Genomic DNA, 15,756 nt, shown 5'->3' on the forward strand with positions numbered 1-15,756 from the left:
ATTAATTGTAACACTGTTTATCAGGTGTTGTTTTCTCTAAGGATAACCAATAAGCATTAACATAAAATGTAAGTGTGACTTGTTTTGTGATATTAGTTTGTAGGAAATATACACTTTGATTTGATTAAATGGTTTTGTAGAGTGTAGCAAAGATGAGCAACAGACTGAGGAGCAGCAGCTGTGCTAGAATCAGACATGGAAACTGGTAACAATTAATAAGTCACTTTACTTTAGAGAAAGTTCAAAGTGAAACATTATTTATCCCAATGATCCTAATGAAAGGATTTTGACAGATGAACATGGAGAATTAATGTTCGATTCAATGGTGTGTCAATGAACTTAGACTAAAGTCATTCATGTATTGCTTTAACTTAGGATCTTATACATCATTTTGACTATTTATGTCAAAAAATAAAATAAATATTTATATTAAAAAAATGTTTTTACTTCACTTTACTCACTATAATATAACTCTTTTATGATGACTTTATGGTAATGTACATGAAAATTCAAGAATCATGATAGATCTTAGGGCAATCCCACTGATCTGCTCTTCCCAATACATTTTCTTCAATGGTATTGGTCCACAATTTGACATATGTAGCACTTGATGAATTAGTTGTTTGAAGCTGATTTGCAATAAGTTATGTGCTGTATCTGTTCTTTTGCATCACAGATGATTCAGGGAGGAGAGAGGATGTTGAGGATAGTACTAGAGTGGAAGATTTAGGAACTGTAGAAACAGGCCAAGGCAGAGCAAAACTCAAAGAATACCCTCTCACCAGATTTGGACTACAGAGAAGTGGTTGCTAGTGTGGAAATAAAATGGTCTGGGCTAAGCCCCGGATAGTTTAGTTAGACAGTCTAGATAGATTGATAGACAGCTGTCACAAAGATCGTCAGATTGGTAGATGGATATATATGGATAGATATAGAAACAGACGATTTAAAGCAGATTAAAGGCTTTTTGTGGGTTTGTTTACATCAAAGTGTTTGAATTAGGAGGGTTTTGTTGGCAGAAGCCGCACTAGGGTGGGGCTGGTAGCCCATAGCACCCCCAGAAAATGTTTGTAATAGCCAGCAGATTATCGTCTGTATAAAAATTGTATGAAGAAACCAGTGGCCGCTGCTGGTCTTTCAAAGAGGGGAAATCAAAAAGAGATGTCAATCAAAAAGAGATGCAGTCTTTCGACAGATCCTCCAATCATCACGCGGAAGCCCGGAGTCCGGGCCAGCCCACTCCTCATTCACCCCCAGAGACGCTGAGCGTCCGTGGGCGGGACATAATCGCAGCATTTATCCAATGACCGTCTATTTTCGAGCACTGAAAAAACTGTTCAGAGCAGCCCCATTGAAGTCAATGGACGCTCGGCTTCAACAGGGAAATGCACTGACGCTTACTGGGAATGTATGAGAAGTAAATCGAGTCAGCCGACCTGCTGTATGTAATGTAGCTGATTCTGAACGAACTCGTCTTCGAGATGAACGTGTTCTAACGCATTTTTAGTCAATAAATTGTTTACACAATAGTACATATTTGACCATTATTTTTTTGACATTATAGGGGAAGCTGAGCTTCCCTTGCAGTCTTAAAGGAATCCCCACTGGAAGAAACATTTTCCCTGACAATATTTTAGCAATCATGTCATGCGTCCTGTATTTCTGTTGCCTGTTTAGAATCAGAACTAGCAGGGGCAGACTGGGACTAAAAAGTGGCCCTGGACTTTCTGGCCCAGAGCGGCCCACCAAACACAGGCTGCACCACACCACACTTGGAAAGCACAGGAACAAAACAAAAAATCTGGAACTGAACAAACATTACATCCATGGGATAACAGGAAACAACTGACCAAGACACGAGCAAACACAAGGACATTAAATACATTGGGGTAAACGAGAAACAGTTGGGAACAATCAGGGCAGGAACCAGGAACAGAGACACAAGAAGGTAAACCAATCTTCAAACTAAAAGACTCTTAAACACCTAGCGAACTCTGGTGGCCGCTAGGGCAAAAGTCTCAGGTGTGACAGTATGAACATTATTCAGCAAGCTGCACTTCAACTCCCACTAATGTTTTACGGTTTGAATAAATTAAGCAAATTTCAATGTACTGCTCAAAGCTTTACTGTTTGTCGATTTTATTTATGCTGCTGTTATTGTAATTGTTGTAACTTGCAGTTATTTGTCATTTTATGATTATTCAGAGCTCATCTTGTACTCAAATGTTGTTTTTGGTTGTCACCATTATTGTGATTTGTATGTCAAATAATGAGGTCCACTCGAGTTATACAGATAAATAACATATAAACAACTGGTCTAGTGTCATTGTGTACATGATTTAAAAATAAAAGTCATGATAGCATTCAAGATAATTGACATTTGTATTGGTTTATTTATAACAGTGTGTAATAGAATATATACTGTATAAAGAGGTACATGCATGCAACTGCCAAAATTATTCAATACCCACCGGGATAGTCCCAGTGAAGTCTGCCCCCGAGCAGGACCGTAGCTAGTGGGATGGAAGGTGGTAACGATTCTAGAGGTCCACAGGTCCAGGGGGGCCCCACAATAAATTCTAAACTGTTTATTTTTAATATGAGGTAGCAAACAAAGCATAACACAGCGGTCCCATAGACATTGTTATGGCGGTTCACTGGGGAGGAGACAAGAATCAAGAATAATAAACCACTTTTGAGAGGAACGGCACATAACTTAACGAATTGGCCACCAGTCCACTAATCTTCTACATGTTTTACACTCAAAAATCCTACTGGAGAGAACCATGTGTGGAGTTCACTACTATAAAAATTGCCTTTTTTTTTTTTTTTAAGATAAGTCATCTACGATTTTGTGACATGTAGGTGACAGTTTACAGCTCTCCCCATTCATAAGGTTATATTTTGAATCAAAACCTGCAAGTGAACCTTAATTTGATAGCGATTGAATGTCTTCATTAAGTTCAACACATGCAATGTGTAGCTTTTGAACAACTTAAGGTAAAGCCATTTTTCCAACCAAACGGGTATCAAAAAGTATCATTGCATGTTTTTTTTGTTTTTTTTTTACATGTACTGTGTAAATGCTATGGTGTACATCAATGCACCGCAGTATTACCATCTGATACCATCACAATACCATGGTCCTGCCACAGCAGGTAGCTGATTTTGAGGTACTTTAACTAGGGCTGGATGTGCTGTGCGAATAAGTATTTTATCAATGATTTGTAGCCCGATATACTTGTGAAAAGGTAAAAATGCTGCTCTTAATGTCACCAGAATTAAATGCTTAAGTGCCGTTTTTGCTAAATGTTTCTCCCGGAGCATGTCCCCAGACCCCCAAAAAGGGTACACTGTTTTGCTTTACCTGTGCTACAGTCAGTACTGTAAAAAGCTCAAAACACCCCTGAAAGTGTGTTCCCTGTTTTATTGAGGCTGCAGCATAAAGATTTCACTTCTGTTGTCACCAAGTGCAAGTCTGAGCAGGTCAAGCAGGACCGTTACAGTGGTGCCGTGACCCTGATAGAAGTGAGGTTTAGGGGGTGTGTGTAACTGGAGCCAGCTTGTATGTGATAGCTGTGCTGTATGTGTAAACCTCAGTCCCCTGGCCCCAAGAGGCACACTAGCGACTGACCATAGGGGCTGTGGCATTTAGCCTCCTTGTTAATGCGCCTGCCTCCCATGCCGGCTGACGCTGGTAAGGATCCCACTCAGAGCGGGTCAAGCAGGACCGGTTATTCTGGCATTATCATCGCATCAGTAAGGTTTTGCATGACTAGTAACACGTTAAAAGAATAAAGTCTGTAAACGCTCCTTTCCTCCATGTGTTTATTACTTTATTCATATTATGCCCAACAAAACAACAAATGTTGACAGAGTATAAAAATTCTCACGAGCCGTCAGACTTTCGTGAGATTACAGCAAGATATTTGAGGGAAAACGCAACGAGAAATGTCTTTTTTCTGCCACCGTATTACCGGGTTCTTGCCCACGAGTCACAATTCAATGCATTCTTGATATTCAATTTGTATGATTTGGGTTATTTTTTTGCATTCTTGAGTATTGGAATTGAAATTCAGTAGTGGATGATGACATTGAAGAAGTCCACAAGAACATAAGAATGTAAAATAACACACACAGAGAAAAAGCCTATGGGATTTTTGCAGATTTTTTTGATTGTCTGCTCCCTGAAAACTAATGAAAGGTCTAATGAAAAGACCTAGCACGCCATGTCAGAACATTCTGCATGGCTGTACCAAGTTTGGTGGATGTAGCTTGAAAGCTCTAGAGTTAGGAGTTAGTGTTATACATTTTGGTCTTGTTTTAGGTGTTCTGTTAACCCTAAATTTACTTTGTAAAGCCAACATAATGACAAAAACAATAATAATGAATTGCAAATTCATAAGGGATTGAAAGGTGGAGGATTGTTTCACTATATATATATATATATATATATATATATATATATATTTTTTTTTTTTTTAATGTTTAAAGGGACCTATTAGGTGCCAAGTAATCTGATTAAATGCAAATTAGCCACAAAAATGTCATGCATCTTGTTGATGACCATTTCTATTGTTTCTGCTACTACACTGCTATCTAAAAAAAATAATGCAGAAAGAAATCTAAAAATCTGGCGTGTAACTGAGTGGATGTAAGTTCAAACACCACAAGGGGTCCATCACCATTTTGCCCTTTGGAGTGTACTGTACGTCACATTGTATAAACGCATCAGCTGTTGAACTAATTCATTGTCATTTCAAAAAGGAAGCACAAATAAACAAAGTTCATACATTTCTAAATTTTAATGAATGAAGCTGTTGCGCAACCATCAAAAGTAGGCAATCAAAAATGAAAAGGTAAACAGTACAAAAATGACAATACCAGCTGGTCAGGCAATTTCCCAGGTGCAAACTCAATGCTAATTATTTGTTCCCCAGTCTACTCAGCAGCTTGGTTTCACTGAAAAGCCAACTGTTGTTGATTGGTTTGCATTGGCACAGAAATCACAGTGTAGTAAAACTAAAGTTGAATGGGAGATTTGGTCTAGGTAGTTTGAGATTTAAGACCGCAAACATTCATGACACGCATGGGAGCAAGCAGCAGCTTTTGTGAGTGAATAATGTCGACTGAGACAGGCCTGTGGAATGTGACCAGGTTAGTTAAAAGAAGGTGGGTTAGTTCCCACAGGTGCTGGGAAAACCTACCACAAACACTTTGGTTGGTTTCTGAACAGAATGTAGAACAGAGCCGATGTCTGCCCAAGGATATAGGACAAGCTCCAACTAAAGAACAATGTTGAGAAACTGGTCCAATCAGATATGTATATAATGAATACATCATCCGATGTAGATGCGGTGGAAATTGTTGGCACCGAAAGCAGCATTGCACTTTGGGCACTTTCTCTGGCGAGTGTCATAACGTGTCTTCACGCACTCAAAACAGAAAACGTGGAAGCACTTTGTCAAAACAGATTCCTTCACGCGTGAATTAAAGCATGGGCACGTCAACCAGGCCTGTTAAAAACAAGAAATTATCCTTAAAAACAACAAGTAACTGTTGTGGCATTAACAGACATGACAAGCGAAGATACTGCAAAAAGTATCTTCCTCCATTGACGGCCTTTCAAAAGTAGCCTACATTTTTTGCAGGCAACAAATAAAATCACAAATATTTCATTAGATAACTGTATTTTCACCAGGGACTGATTTTTGTTTAAAGGTCTATATAAAGTGTTAGATTGACTATTCTGTTGACATGAATGCTAATGGAGAGCTCCCTCCAGATGCTTAAAATTTGAACCATACATGGACAACATAAATTAACTTGTATTCGTTTATTTCCTCATTCAGTATCTCATCTCCATTGCGAATGTTCTCTGCAGGTTTCTTGGCCTTCTCTATCTTCCTGCGCAGCTTGGATATGTCTTCCTAATGTGGTGAAAAGATACATCAAATAAAAATAAATGGCACAAAATGGTCTACAAGCTTGCACTTTCAACTAAGTACCTACATTTCTATCATGAGATGACCAACAGTATGTGTTTAAACTAGGGCTGGGTATTGATACAGATTCAGTTAAATTCCGATTAGATGCAATATTGATTCATATGGGTTTATTTCAGTTATAATGTCCCATTTGCTTACATATAAAAGAAATGATCTCCCAGCTAATGCTGTTAATAATACATGGGACGTTTAATTAGGAAAATATTAATTTTACGTTTCATAATTTTGGTCATGTATTCAATAAGATATTATTTGTTACATAGTTATTGTTAAATTACACAATTTGTACTATTTACAGGTATTTACATTGATTTGTTGAACACAAGCTAAAACCAGTACTGTCTCTTTAACAAAAACGGCATTTCTGTGAATTGCGCCTTTAATGAGCGCATGTTACAGAGCCCATATTATCCTCATTTACAGATTCAGAATTTTATTTTGGAGGTCTACTAGAATAGGTTTACATGCTTAAATGTTCAAAAAACACTATTATTTTACTGTACACTGTTGTAGCTCGTCTCTTTAAAGCCCCCCTTTCTGAAAAGCTCAGTCTGCTCTGATTGGTCAGCTGGCTCAGTCTGTTCTGATTGTTCAACCGCTTAAGAGTGTGTGTCGGAAATGTAACACCCCTTTCCATAACAGAGTTTCAGCTCCAGAGGCTTCCTGAGCAGCGCATTCCTGAGGCGGGCATTTTGCAAATGTGCCAGTTGCCAAATATATTCACTTTATTCGAATAGTGCGAAATTTGGTAGCAAATGCGACTGATTTCCTATCACTGTAGTAGAGAATTACCCACTGAGCGAAAGATCGGTCTTGGGATTTAAGAATCGATATTGTTCAAATGAAGATCGCGATTAATCATAAAAACTATATTTTCACCCACCCTAGTTTAAACTGTTGCTTATGCTTGCCATGTAAAGATGTGCATCTCACAGCTGGCTTTGAGCAAATCAGCTGTTCATCACGTGTATGCACCTGTGCACGACAAGTACTGAAAGACTCTTTCTCTCGGGAGATGCTGTTCTCAATCACTTCCTCACTGACCGCACTCAACCTCTGCTGCACTCCCTCCAGTTGAGCACGCACCTCCTCAGAGAGCAACGTCTGTGCCTAAAACAGAGAAACAAATGATTAGGTTAGTTCTCTTCAACACCTCTTATCTCATATTGTGAGAGGTATGTGTTCTGTCCCATGACAGTGTTTCACTTGAATGTGTTTTATGGAATCTGTTTGAAAACAGTGATTTATTAATTTTTTTATTCCATTTGGTGACTCTAGTGGTGCATAAATTACACACGCTTTACTAGGTGAAACTGCACAAATTCAAGTGTACAAACTGCAAGTCTACAAGTTAAACTGCAACCACATGTTAGCATACCTTACACTTGTTCATCTCTAATGCCTGTGTGCAAAGAGACAGCTCCCTCTCTGCAGCACTGATGGTACCCTGCAGGAGGCGCTCTTTCTCCTCTAGTTTTCGTACAACCTGCAGCTGAGTGTCCACCTAAGTTTTTTACGAGAAAAATGTTACGAGACACAAAAGACCGTTTGCTGTGTAAAGTCAGTTTTAGGGGCAGTCACTAGATTTTGTGTTCCATTCACTTCACTTCCATTCATATGGATATTCATGTGCTGATGTACTGAACTCAAGTTTGGTAATCTTGGACATGTAAATTCACAGCTAACAGACTTTTGGCCAATAGTAGAATGTAAATGTTACAAATGAACTTTGAGAATTAAGAAGAGAAGTGGCATGGTTTGCATTGTTCAGGAAACTGGATACTTTTAACAATTCTTTTTTTTTATAATTCCCCTGATGCATATCCTATTTTTCATATTTGTTTGAAATCAATTTGAAAGTATAAAATCTAGTGTGACTGCCCCTGTATACTTTATACTTGCACTTTGCACATCACGTGTCTCCAAAATTATCATGAAATTTGAAGTAGAAGCAGACCGATAAATTGGTTTTACCGATTAATCGTGCCGATAGTTGCTTTTTAGAACTAGCTTTATCTGCAAAAATCAGTGCCTATAGTTTTTTTCTTAATTTCAAAATAGGAGTCCCCGGTGTATTTTGGGCTTGTCACACATTAGGCACCAAATCTGAATATTTATTTTCTGGTTATTTTGGGAATTTTGGTTAAATAAACTGCATATGAGATTTTATTCATTTAGGACTCTTTGTCTGTGCCCGTCATTAGCAAAGAATCCTTTTTTTCATTTTTCTAAAAATCGATTTTCGAAAGTATCAACCGATTAATCGATTACCAGCCTTTCCCTCCACCTTAGTTATCGGTATCGGCAAAATCCACTATCGGTCAACCTCTAATCTGAAAATCATAAAATATAATATTACACATAAATGTACACTCAGTAATTTGTTCCCATTAAAAAAATAAAGAAATTAATTGTAATTTTGAAACATAAAATCATGACCACTCACATGAGATGAGGACTCTAGTCATATCATCAACCTTATAAAAGCCGTTTCATACTGCATGGGGCAGGGGCACCCTCATGGGGCTGCCATGTTGTAATCACAAGACCAACTGAATACTACTCGCTTAATTTCAGTAACCATCTTGTTATTGGACACTTTCACTCTTGGATTAAATTAATCACGGCTGATTGTGAATAGTGAATTTCTTCATTGGCATCTATAACTGAAAACTACTGATTCTGACACCACTAGGTGTCACTGTAAGTCCAAGATGACACAAATAAAAAGTTACTGAGCGCACCTTTAACTGATACACTAAAACAGATTTCAACTCCATGTCAAAAGACAAGCATCATAAAACTCTCAAAGTCCCAAACCTGTGTTTTTAGTGTAAGCAGTTGGTCAGCTAGTTCCTCTTTCTCCTCCTTGAGGAGTTTGTGGATCTGGTTAGATTTGATGCGCTCACTCATGAGTTTGAAGTTGGCATCGTCTTTCTCTCTAAGCTGCTGCATCAGACAAATGTTCTGTTCTTGCATGTCCTCAAATGCCTGACCGGTGACATCCATCTCACTCAGCAAAGCAGCCTCCTCCTGAGACAGAGAGAGAAGGGGACGGATTCAGAACTTCCAGCAGATGTTCCAACAAAATGTTTGCCATTATTTAAACAGAGGCATCACTAAAAGCATAAATATAGGCTCAGATTTGATTTTACAACAAATTTTTTATTGTAAAATCAGATTAATTATGCAATTAGCGAGCTACTGTGAATTTAGAGCCATCCAAATCAGCCACATATGAGGTTAAATTTGCGTTAGGATGCTACCTTAGATGTAAGCTGCCTATGGTTCACCTTGCATTATCAAAAGTATAGTTGATAATAGAGAAACATTTTCTCATTTACTCGCCCTTATGCTATCCCAGTTTGACTTTCTTCTGCAGAACACAAACAAAGATTTTTAGAAAAATATCTCCGCTCTGTAGATCCATACAATGCAAGTGAATGGTGGACAGAATTTTAAAACTCCAAAAAGCACATAAATGCAGCATAAAAGTAATCCATGAGACTCCAGTGCTTAAATCCATGTCTTCTGAAGCTATATGATAGGTATGAGTGAGAAAGTTAAATATTTAACTGTTTCTAAGTCCATTTGTCACTATAAAAATCTCCTCCCTGTCCAGCAGTGGGCGATATACACAAAAAACGCGAATCACCAAAAACAAAAGAAGAATGTGAAATTGAAATAGGAGATTTATACTGAAAATTACTTAAGTATTGATCTGTTTCACACCCATATCTGTCACATCGCTTCTGAAGATAAAGATTTTACTACTGGAGTAGTATGGATTACTTTTATGCTGCTTTTATGCTGCTTTTGGACCTTCAAAGTTCTGCCCACCATTCACTTGTATTGAATGGATCAACAGAGCTGAGATTCTCTTTTTTTTTTTTTTTTTTTTTACTTAATTTGTGTTCAGCAGATGAAAGAAAGTCATACACAACTGGAATGGCATGAGGGTGAGAAAAAGATGAGGATTTAAATTTTTAGGTCAACTATCCCTTTAATTATATATTTACAGAAATTAAAGACCACATACATTGAAATCAAAAAGTCTAGTCTGTACCAGTGGTGCTGGGTGTGGCTGAGCCGCTATCTGGCTTGGTCTTCACAGGAACGTCAATTGTCTGGGCTGGTGTGAGTGGCGAGGTGGTTTCTTCCTTCACATCCAGCTCTGTGCTTGACCGTGACTGGACAGCGGCATTGCCTTTGGCAGTGACTTCTTTCACAGGTTTTGCTCACCTGGTTGATCTCTTGCTGAGCCTCTCTCAGTCAGAGTTTATATTTAACCACCTCTCCCTTCATCTGCTGGTTATGAGTCTGCTGTGTATTGATCAAATGTCGCATCTCACGGTTTATGGGGCCTAAGAAAGTGCGAGAGAGAAATAAGGAGCAAGGAAGTTCAGGTCCTTCATATGCAGAACTGAGCGTGTAGAAAGACATAACCACATCATTATAACTGTGAGCAGATTAGAAGAAGGTTACCTGCTTGTTCATTAGCAGCTAGTGTCTGGTCAAATTCGATCCTGAGCATCTCGTACTCCTTGCGCACTTGTGCTAACGTGTCCTCCAGCTGAATCACTTCAGTACGGACTTTACGCTGCAATGATACTTCGTCATTCTGAAACACACATGATTAATTACAAGTGATCAATGAAATACAAATGCATTGTTTGGACAGAAGATTGGTCAATACTGCATTCCAGCTGTGCTAAAAGACACCATATAATAATACGTTTATTTTATATAGCACCTTTCTTCATACTCAAGGTCGCTTTACAGGACGAGAGCAAAAAAAATACATATTTGTAAGAGTCAGAGAAGCATAGGTCAAAGAGATATGTTTTGAGATTGATTTTGAAATCATGTATGGAGGTGTGATCACGGAGAGACTGAGGTATAGAGTTCCAAAGCGAAGGGGCAAGTGTGCAAAAAGCCCTACCACCTAGTGAGGTCAGCTTGCGACGTGGAATGAATAACAGGCCCAAATCAAATGACATGAGTGAGCGGAGTGTTTCAGCGTATGAGGTCAGTGATGTATGAGGGGTTAAGACCATGTAAACTTTGAATGTTGTAAGGAGAACTTTGTATGGATATGATAGGAAACAGGTAGCCAGTGTAGCCTACAAAGTATGGGAGTGATGTGAGAGTATTTCTTTGAGTAGGTGAGTACCCTAGGCCAGAAAAGAGGGCCTTACGATAGTCAAGTCTAGAATTAATAAAGTTGTGAACAAGAGTTTCTGCATACTGTAGTAACAGCAATGATGTGAAACATCTGTCCAACTAGCTGTTGTGTATGACTCCATTTACACCTGGTATTAAGATGCATTTCGGGTGATCAAGATCAAATGTGATCACCGCTAAATACAGGTGTAAACCAGGTGCAAAACATTTTGTGATTGGATCACTAAAACCACATATGCAGGTAGTCAAAAATATGTGTGACCACATCACATTTGAGGAGTAAATGCCATCTGTCCTGATGAATCCCAGACAGCAGCGAGGTGGCACCCCTCACCCGTCAATCAACAGCTGTGCTAAAACAAGAGTATAAACTTAGCCGGTTACGAGAGGCTTTAAAAAGTAAATAACCAACCAATCGGAAGATTTGAAAAAGCTAATAATTATGCAAGCGCGAGAACTTCAGGGATATTCTTCAGTGTGTCTGATATCAATATGCAGTGATGCAAAAGATAAGCACACACATCTGAAGCGTGTTTAAAACAGGTACTCCACTGAAACAACTGATAAGTTTGTGCTTGGATTAAAGTTCAACTGCATCTGTAAGAAACAGTGCGCCATTTTTGTCCTCACTTTCTGTGTCTTTTAATGACATTTTTGCAGTTTATTATCATGCAGTTGCACATTGACATACTGATTGATGTACAGTATGTCATCATGAAATCAGAGACCCTCCCCTCGAAATCTGAACACAAATGGTCACTGAAGATGCACTTATACAACCAGGTGTAAACAGTGATGTGTCTCGCCTGACCACATGTGCTCAGATCACCAAAGACACATCTTAATACCAGGTATAAACATGGTCTATGCATGTCTTTAATCTTAGCACGAAGTTTGTTTTTGATCATGAGCACAATAAGCAAATTCGTATTTGTTTTCTACAAGGAACTACTTTTAGTTTATATTTCATTCACATTTTCACTCTACCAACACACAGTTATGGTCAGTACCTCTATGTGGTCTAGCTGGCATAGACGGGCAGTCCTGGTCGTGTTGAGCCTTGATTTGGCCTTGATTTGGAGATTTCAACACCAGCGATTCATTGTAAAGCACCGAAAACTGAGACTGCAGACAGCGACAGTCAGCACTCTCTCTGGCCACCGCATCAGCCCTGGACAACAACAACTCCTGAGACAGACAGAAAGAGAAATACCACTTAACGGATGCTTTAAAAACCCATTCAGTGTGGAAATGCACATCTGAATCTCATTTTTGTGAGGTTCAAAGAACCGGTGAATTAAAAAGCAAACTTTTTCAGCGTGCATGTGTACGTACACATGTACAATTTTTATTTTTTTTCCAAGAGTTGACTGACTCATATCAGACGTAATCTGGCATTGCCTGTCAAAGAGATCTTGCAATGAAAATAGTATGTTTATGGTGTATGCGTTACCTTCATGTTATTGTTCTCCTGGTACACAGTCTGCAGGTCCTGCTGGAGTTCACTCAGCCGATTCTCTGCCAGCTCCCTGTTCTCCTCCAACTCGCTGTTCATCTCCTCAAACTAACAAAAGACAGAAATGATCAAATTCACAATATGCCATAGTTGAATACTGAACAGCAAAGAAAAATTACTGCAAGATGTATGAACACTAACAAACAATAAGTGCAATTGCAAACAGACAGTCTTTTACCTTTCTTTTGTTGATCGTGATGGTTCCACATACACTACTAACCTCCCCACACACCTTATAACCTTTACTGTTCACCTGGTTATGATGAAAGAGCACATCAATTTAAATAATCTCTTTGAGACATTTTAATATGTATTTTATATCTTGTGTATCTTATAAATATCTGTGCATGTAACTGACACGTACCAGTTCCAAAACCTCCACAAGGTGTGTGTTAAATGATTTTCTCTCCATCTGATCTTCTCCATATCCCACTGGAGTTCCTCAATAAGAACCCGCAGCTCACCGATTCTGTTATCGGCACGATTTTCTGCACAGCCTAATGAGCGAGACTAAACACGTGCAATAAATGTGAGCACTCAATATGATGTGGTTATCAATAAACATGTTCACAAATCAAATACCAACTTCACTGGTCATGTGACTATATTTCTGTTGGAGGCCATCGGTCAGCTGACGGAGACGTTTGTTTTCATTTGTCAGAAGGGTGTAACAGGTTGATGTATACACATCCTCACACATTTAACACACTTCCAAAGCCTGAAATATGTGGCTACCATCAGACACACAATATCTGTCTTCACTGCTTAAATCAGTGGTTCTCAACCAGGCGGTCTGGACCTCAGCACACATCCAAGGGGGCCTCAAGTTGACTTAAAATGTATTTAAATTAAAATAATTCAACTTAATTCAAATGCTAAAATATACTTTAAGATGTATGCCTTCAAATTATAAATGGACCCTTTCTGAAACTTCTAGAATCAAAAATGATCCATCCACCCATCCATCCATCCATCCATCCATCCATCCATCCATCTTCAACCGCTTATCCGAAGTCGGGTCGCGGGGGCAGCTGCTCCAGCAGGGGGCCCCAAACTTCCCTATTCCGAGCCACATTAACCAGCTCTGACTGGGCGACCCCGAGGCGTTCCCAGGCCAGTGTGGAGATGTAATCTCTCCACCTAGTCCTGGGTCTTCCCCGAGGCCTCCTCCTAGCTGGACGTGCCTGAAACACCTCCCTAGGGAGGCGGCCAGGGGGCATCCTTACCAGATGCCCAAACCACCTCAACTGACTCCTTTCAACGCAAAGGAGCAGCGGCTCTACTCCGAGCTCCTCACGGATGACTGAGCTCCTCACCCTATCTCTAAGGGAGAAGCCCGCCACCCTTCTGAGGAAGCCCATTTCGGCCGCTTGTACTCGCGACCTAGTTCTTTCGGTCATGACCCAACCTTCATGACCATAGGTGAGGGTAGAAACAAAAATTGACCGGTAGATCGAGAGCTTTGCCTTTCGGCTCAGCTCTCTTTTCGTGACAACGGTGCGATAGAGCGAGTGCAATACCGCCCCTGCTGCCCCGACTCTCCGGCCAACCTCCCGCTCCATTGTCCCCTCACTCGTGAACAAGACCCCGAGCTACTTGAACTCCTTCACTTGGGGCAAAACCTCATTCCCTACCTGGAGTACGCACTCCATCGGTTTCCTGCTGAAAAAAAGATTAATTATTTTAATCAAACACGTAAGACGTCGAAACACGTCTAGTTTCGGGCGAGGGGACCATCAAATATTGTCTAGGACAGTGGAATCCAAGAGGTTTAGAACCACTGGCTTAATTTAAAAACTTCAAAGCCTATGATCATAGGTTATTGGAGCCACTTCTATTAGCAGTCAAAGCAGACATAATAAAGTATGGCTTTTATGGCAAAAAAAACACCTTAACTCCCCAAAGATTTGCACCCCTTTGATTTGAAAAAATTTAGATGCACTGAGAATACTTTTGGAATTGACAGAATCAAAGTCGAATCACAAGATACCTAAAAGATTCCTACCGCTATTTAACATACATACAGCAAACACGTACCATAGGTAAGACATATCATGGAAGTCAAACAAACATTAGATAATTTTTTTAAAAGGATCAGGAGCACAGAATGATGACAAAATAAACAACAGAATGCTCAAACCACACAAAAAGAAGGCAGTACATATGATCATATGAATCTCACCAAGTTGGATCCTCCTCCCAGTTTGATGACCGTTTCTACAGCAGTGCTTCCCCCTGATCCAGTGCTCATACCCTCTCCATACTCAACTCCATTCTTCTTCTCTGGAGGAGCACCGAGGGCCACAGAGCCACTGGGATCACCGGGGCACTTCTGACCTGACATCATGTCCCGTCAATGGGACCTCACTTTGGAAGACACATTATACCAAACAGTATGTCACAGGTCATCATCACAAACTACAGCACTGTTATCCAAGATTATGAAGTGTCACCACAATACAGCAGCAGAACAACTGCCTGATCTAGTTTAATATGTTATTTAAAGAATTGTCAGTGAGCGAAGACAGTAGCGAACAGAAATTCCATCAATAAATTATTATAGACATGTAATAGACCTTAAACCCTTATATAATGACAATGTCTAAATATGAAAAAAAAATAAAATCATGGTATTACTCTGGCACCTTTTTGTTAGAGGGCACTTTAACGTGTCTTCATAACTCTGGTAAATAAATTCACCCTTTATTCAGTTATGCATGAATGTATACTGTTATACATATATCTAAACAAACACATTTACTGTGAATCTATGACGAGCCGGTGAAAACACTGATCAGAGGCAACACTGTGCAATAAGAGGCCTTTTAAAATTTTATGTTACAGTGATTAATCAAAGCACAATAATAATGTATGCTTTTGCGCACTAATATTAATATCTTGCCGAAATGTGATGCTTGTGTTTCTGAAATGAATTTGTGGATGTTGCCGTTGCGCTTCATCCAGTGGACGAGCAACCTCCCGTACACTGACCTCTTCTTCCCTGCTGCTACTCACTGGTCTGAATGCGCTACCAGAACTGCAGCGCCA

The 15,756-nt window shown here is 39.5% G+C and overlaps 1 pseudogene; it reads right to left on the reverse strand.

Moving 5' to 3' along the window:
- Positions 1-4,828: 4,828 nt before the first annotated feature.
- On the reverse strand, positions 4,829-15,055 carry LOC127663268 (E3 ubiquitin-protein ligase BRE1A-like; annotated as a pseudogene).
- Positions 15,056-15,756: the final 701 nt, after the last annotated feature.

The sequence above is a fragment of the Xyrauchen texanus genome, chromosome 23 (assembly GCF_025860055.1).
Source record: "Xyrauchen texanus isolate HMW12.3.18 chromosome 23, RBS_HiC_50CHRs, whole genome shotgun sequence".
NCBI classification, from domain to species: domain Eukaryota; kingdom Metazoa; phylum Chordata; class Actinopteri; order Cypriniformes; family Catostomidae; genus Xyrauchen; species Xyrauchen texanus.